Here is a 6,714-nt window from a genome sequence, read left to right as displayed (position 1 = left end):
TTTTATTTTTTCCCGTTAAGAACCTTAGCTTAATAGACAACATTAATTAATTTATTAATGTGCTTTTCCTAAGTTAAACTTAGGAAAGAAATCATAAAAGTCACCTGCTCAACATATGCAAATACCTAAAGAGGCTTTTGGACATCTTCTACATGCTTGAAACCTAGCCTTTGCAAAAGCACGTGTTTGAGATATTAACATCAACATGCTAAAAGAGATATTTTGTCGGTTTCTTGGTCAAAAAAGCTTCTATAGGAATTAACTAACGAAGACACTTGGCATTTTCATGCATATCTAAAATAGTGCCCTCATCCTTGGAGCTTGACACATGGCAAACCACTCAAGTCTGCCCTACTTATTTGACCAAGCAATATTTTTGTTTGGAAGTGATTATTTAATGGAGAGTTCCCTCAAGAAGAGACTTGTACATGTGGCATACATACACATATTTGGGATAGTGTTCAACCTCACTTGACATGGTAATTATATATTCTATTAAGGTTATTATCTCTTGTAGAGCGCCTTGCATGCGAGGAGGACAAATGACACATAGATTTTGCCTTTGCATGAAGATAAGGATGGAAGAATGAGGCATGTGGCACTAAAACCATCTAGAACATTGTATCCAAGCATTCTTTTATGGTCTTTTGATCAAATTCACCCCCTAGTTAGTTATATTTTCTTAGGAAAATATTATTTTGTTAGAGAGGAGAGTTGGGCTAAAACCTATACAATAGGAAGATCCTATGAGTCATCAATAGGGTCCACATGAGCCATGGGAGTTTGACTAGAAACTATAGAAGTAGTAGTAAATGAGAGTGTCATCATCATTAACAAGAGTGCTATCAACAAGGAGATAGCCCACTCAATTATAGCCCTTGACCATTATGTAGGAAGAGTAATTGGGCCATGCACATAATCATCATTGAATAATGGAGTCAAACTACCAAGAGCATTCATTCTGAACTAATTAAGAATGGCCTATAAAGAGACTCTAGAATCCTTCAAGGAGAACTTCACAACAAAATTGAGAAACTAGCTCATTGAGCTTAGCAATTATTTCTTGCAATGAAACAAGACGATTTCCTCCATTCACCTCAGGACGTTTCTGGATGATCAATTTTTCCCATTTTTGTCAAGAACAACCAAGGATTCAACTTTTTCTTTGTCAATTGACAACCTACCAGAGCCTAGTTGTGTTATAATTTCTTAGGTGAGTAATGTTCTGTTATCCCTAATTTCAAGAGAGGTTCATATGGTTATTTTTGGTTCTTAATAACACCATTATAAGTCCAAAGGATGCAATTTAAAGCCTTGTAGGCCACGTGAAGTTATGTATGAAGGTATCCTAGGCCTATTATGGTCAGCCATGGCCGATCCTTTTGGTCCTTGCTCTGAGCTCCATCTGTCTTGAACAGGATTGGAGGACTTGGAGTGCATTTCATTGGAACTCATGATATGAGGGAGCCTTTTGATTATCTAGGGGTGCTCATAGTTGCAGGGCCAATCTAGCCTATTTCTTGCGCACCTATGGCTTTTCACATGGTCATGTGTCATACAGTTCTTAACATGGCAGCTTCATAGTTCTCAACATTTCACATTTCCCCAGGCAATGCACAGATCTGGTTGCATGGATTCTTGATGTCAAAAAGTCAAGAGGGTCTCAAATTGCTCAGAATTATGTATAGATGCCATGCCACAATTTTTTTTTTGCAAAAGATGAAGGCATCATTCAGAAATTGCAATCAAAAGCTGGCTGTACCCTCTCTAAGTAACATGTGGGGCTTCCAGGTGGCAAAGTAGGTTGAAAACTTGGCACGCAGAGGCAAATTTTACATCAAAAGTTAAGTACAAATTCAGCTAGTCATTGGCTCGATGTTGGAGTCTTCTAGATTCGGGGGCGGGGGATGTATGAATGAGGGATACTCCTATCTTCTGAAGTCAAAAGAAGGAAACTCCAAATGAATCTCATGTTTCTTCTCTGGATTTGGAAGGTGGTGTGACAGGTGGGAGTTGTCGTACATTAGACCTGTCTGGAGCTAATCTCTCTAATGCTCTAAGTGTTGATTTGGGGTAGCATCGGATGTGCTCTAGCCACGAAAATTGGTGGAGAGGCTAAAGCACATGAGATCTCCAATACCCAGAAAGGGTTTGGGTGGATTCTAAACAGTTTGGGAGATATTAAAATAATTAATATTTTTAATGGAGTCCCTAAGTCTAAACTTAGGGAAAATAAAATATTAATGTGTATTAATATAAAACTGTGTTAGAATGGTCCAAAAGTCATGGATCAAGCCAGATCTAATCTTAGCCGTTGATTAGGGACTTAATCTCGATCGTTGATTTGTCAACGAGAAAAGTATAAGAGGAGGCTTGAGGGTCACTTGGAGAACACACTGAGGGAGACCAGTCAGTTCAATTTCTGGAGCAGGGTTAGCTGAGAAATTGAACCAGTGGTCTGGAGAGTAGTCAGGAGGCAGCAAGTACGGAACAGAGAGACGGGAGATCAACACAGAGGCAGAAAAGGCAGACACAGGGCCAGAGGAAGCCACACAGAGGCAGCAAAGACTGCGTAGAGCTAGCAGGGCCTGCATCATCCACGCAGAGGCTGTAGGAGTGACGCAGAAGGCCAGAGAGGCTGCGTAGAGTCTCAACAGGCCGACACAGTGGGTTTTAGGTGATGCAGAGGTTAGTAGGGCTGATGTTGGGTTCAGAAGAAGTGCTGGAAAATTTGTCTATCTGTGGGTAAGCCAGTTTGGCACCTTGTTGTACTAGAAAATTGCTGAATAATAAAATCCTCCCTTGCTGCACCGGTTTTCCCACATTGGGTTTTTCCGGGGACATTAGTCCAAAATAACTGTGTCAATGTGTTGATTCTTGTGCATATGTTTGTTTCTGTATTACAGTGTGATATCTGCAACAATATTTATTTTAATGTTTATTGAAGTAATTTCATGAATAACTTATGGTGAAATAAGTAGGAAAAGTAAATCAGTTGCTGCAGTATAGAATTTCACACTAAGAATATGTGGCTTGATGTACAGATTGACACCTTCGAGCTAGTCTCAATAATATTGGGTAGTCTCTTGGAGGGAAGGCTGAGGAGAAACCCATGGTCTCACCATCCTGCTATCTGGCACAATCTGGAACTCTGCCTGCCATTTGTTGCTCCGATCTGATGGATCAACAGGGAAGTAGGAGATAATTGGCTTGGTCATCCTAGGGTGGGGCATGGCTATAACAATAGATGCAATGCGTAAACCACTATAACAGGCTATTTGTCATATTGAAAATAATTATTTTGTTGGCTGAATCTTCCTTTACAATTTTTTGAGAATAAGGTTCTTTTTCAAACTTTTTATTCTATATAGAGCAATGGTCAAAAGGTTGAACACCCCAGCCGAAGATTTAAAGATGGAACTTTTAGGAATGAACTGTGCCAACTACAAATGCAGTTGTGCTTCCTTCCTAAAAGAGGTGAAGTACTGCAGACATCCAAGGGTTTACTTCAGTCCCATTTTTAAGCTCAATAAATGTTATAAGGGGTTTATTTGTTGTATATCTCCAATGTATAGTTTTGATAGTGCCAATCAGGCTAAATGATAATTTTGGTTCTTGCGTTCATTCTAACTTGTCAGAAACTACTTGATAAACTTTTAGCATGGAAATTTTCAAAAGGCATTCTCGCAGCTTGAGTTAATGTTTAAAGGCCCTTTTTTGCTTTTGCAGGCTATTTTTGTAAGGATTATTGGACTACATTCATGATTCATGTAATGCCCAGATTCCGAAATACAGCAAACATATAATTACTCATAAACTGGAAAACGATAATGCATAAAACTGTAATCTGCACATATACCTGAACTGCTAGCTGATTGCTGATTCTGCTACTGACTATCGATCCCGCTGCTGGTGATGTTGTGGCTGTTTTGACCCAATTTCGAGATGGCCAATACCACCCAACCAGACAGAGCAAAACTAGTTGCTCAATCCAGAAAGCTCTCCACAGAGGCTCTCTGTCCCTCCGTGCCCAGAAACCCCAGACCACTTAAAGCTCTTCAATTGGTAAATTCCTTCTCGTTCTCTGCTGCCCTTCTCTGGTTTTTCTCCCCCCTGTTCTCGGTTCAGGCCTCTGTTATTTATTTACCGGCTTGGCGGTGGCCGCCCTCCCACTTGCAGCCACCGCCTTCCACGCATTGAAGGCTCTCAGATATTTTTCACTGTCCTCTGCGCTCAGCAACAAGTATTCAGCTGGTTCGGGAGCGCCTTTATTAATGGACTGTGATGGTTCAGGTGATGGTTCGGGTAGGTTATCGCATAGCAATTTCATGAATCTTTTTAATGCCCTTATAGCATATAAACCTTTCATATAATCTGTAAGTTTTAATTTATATACTTTATAACATTCTTATATATAAAGTTTCATTTACACTTATAACATTTATATATAAAGTTTCATTTACACTTATAACATTTATATATAAAGTTTCATTTATTCTTATAACATTTATATATAAAGTTTCATTTATACTTATAACACTTATATATAAAGTTTCCTTTATTCTTATAACATTTATATATATATATAAAGTTCAAATACATATTTTGTAATTTTAATATATATATATATATATATTATAAGGTTAAATTATATATTTTATAAAACTTAGACTTATATATGTTTTAAATTTAAATTGTATATATATATAAACTTAACATACTTATAGTTTAAATTTCCTCACAATCGATTTTATTATAAGGTTTTAAAACTTTATAAAATGGATTAATTAGCTGGGTTGTTACATATTCCCCCCCTTCTGAGAACTTCGTCCCGAAGTTTAGAGTTCTTCATGAGGTTTTAGTTTTCTGGAAGCATAAGCTATCACTCCCTTATCCTGCATCAACACTGCACCCAGTCCTTGCTTGGATGCATCAGTACATACCGTAAAGTCTTTGCCCATATCAGGGACTCTTAGGATTGGTGCACTGGTGAGTCGTCTTTTGAGTTCAGAGAATGCATTATTACATTCCTCGGTCCACTCATACTTAACACCTTTACGCTGGAGGGTTGTGATTGGCTTTGCGATTTTGGAGAATCCCTCCACAAATCTCCGGTAATAACCAGCTAAGCCCATAAAGCTTCGTATCTCATGTGCATTTTTCGGTATTGGCCAATCCATGATCGCTTTTACCTTCTCAGGATCTACTGAAATCCCTTCACCTGATATGATGTGACCCAAATAATGAATCTTTTCCTGAAAAAAGGAACACTTGGATAGTTTTCCATATAACTGACGTTCTCTAAGGCAGGACAATACTAGCCGCAAATGTTCTTCATGTTCTTCTTCATTCTTGGAATAGATGAGAATATCATCTAAAAAGACTTGCACAAATTTATCAAGATATTGACGGAAAACACTGTTCATAAGATTCATGAATACGGCTGGCGCATTTGTTAATCCAAATGGCACCACAGTAAATTCATAGTGCCCAAAACGTGTCCGGAATGCTGTTTTAGAGATATCGTTTTCAGAAATCCTTAGCTGATGATACCTTGATCGAAGATCAATTTTTGAAAAGACAGAAGCCCCTTTCATTTGATCGAAAAGATCATCAATCCGCGGCATAGGGTATTGATTCTTTACTGTAGCTCAATTCAAGTCTCGATAGTCTATGCATAATCTTAAGGACCCATCCTTCTTCTTCAGAAAGATTACAGGAGCGCCCCAAGGTGAGGTACTGGGCCGAATAAGCCCTATATCGAGTAGCTCCTTCAACTGGATTTGCAATTCCTGAAGTTTTGGAGCTGTCATTCTATAAGGCGTTTTAGAGATCGGTTGGGTACCTGACTTTAATTCAATAGTGAGATCCAATTCTCTTACCGGGGGTAATCCAGGTAGTTCCTTTGGAAATACATCTGGGAACTCGGCTAACACCGGATATTGTTCTAAGGATGGTCCCTTTTCCTGGCTTACTTCGTGAATTGCATAAGCCCGACAACCCTTTCTTAAACAACGCTTCACCTGCATTGCCGAAATGTAGCGCAAAGAAACTTCTCTCTTGATTCCTTGAATTTGGATTACTTCTCCCTCATCATTTAAGCCCAAAATCCTTTTCCCATAACAATCTACCCAAGCTTGGTGAGCTTCCAGCCAATCCATACCTATGATAAGATCATACGTCCCTAGGGCTGTGACATAGACTCTTAGTTTAGTCGAACAGACCCCTAGGTCAATTTTGCATTGATCCACACTCAAGCCTACAGTTTGGAGTTCTCCTGAGGCCATTTCCACTTGGTGCAAATCATTTTGTCTACGAGTTGCCAACCCACATTTGTTTAATGCATATGACGAAATGAAACTATCTGTGGCACCAGTATCAAATAAGATTTTGAGTTTCACACCATTGATAATACCTGAAGATTCCACTACAGTGGATTGATGGGCTGCTTGGTCGTGATTTAGAATTGGCCGCTGTAATGCTAGCTTTAAAGATCTGGAGACACTATCTGGTGGGACGGAATTTTACACTTAAAAGCGACCATCAAAGTCTACAATATTTGTTCACCCAAAGAGACTTAAATGCCAGGCAAAGGCGATGGAGTGAATTCCTAAGTGAATATGACTTCGGAATATCATATATTAAAGGAAAGGAAAATGTGGTAGCCGATGCCTTAAGCAGGAGACCCCGGATATTTTCTCTCATACCCATTAA

This window comes from Pinus tabuliformis, chromosome 6, assembly GCF_031772625.1.
Source record: "Pinus tabuliformis cultivar Carrire ecotype Pingquan chromosome 6, CPIR1, whole genome shotgun sequence".
NCBI lineage: Eukaryota > Viridiplantae > Streptophyta > Pinopsida > Pinales > Pinaceae > Pinus > Pinus tabuliformis.
This window is presented reverse-complemented; position numbering follows the sequence as displayed.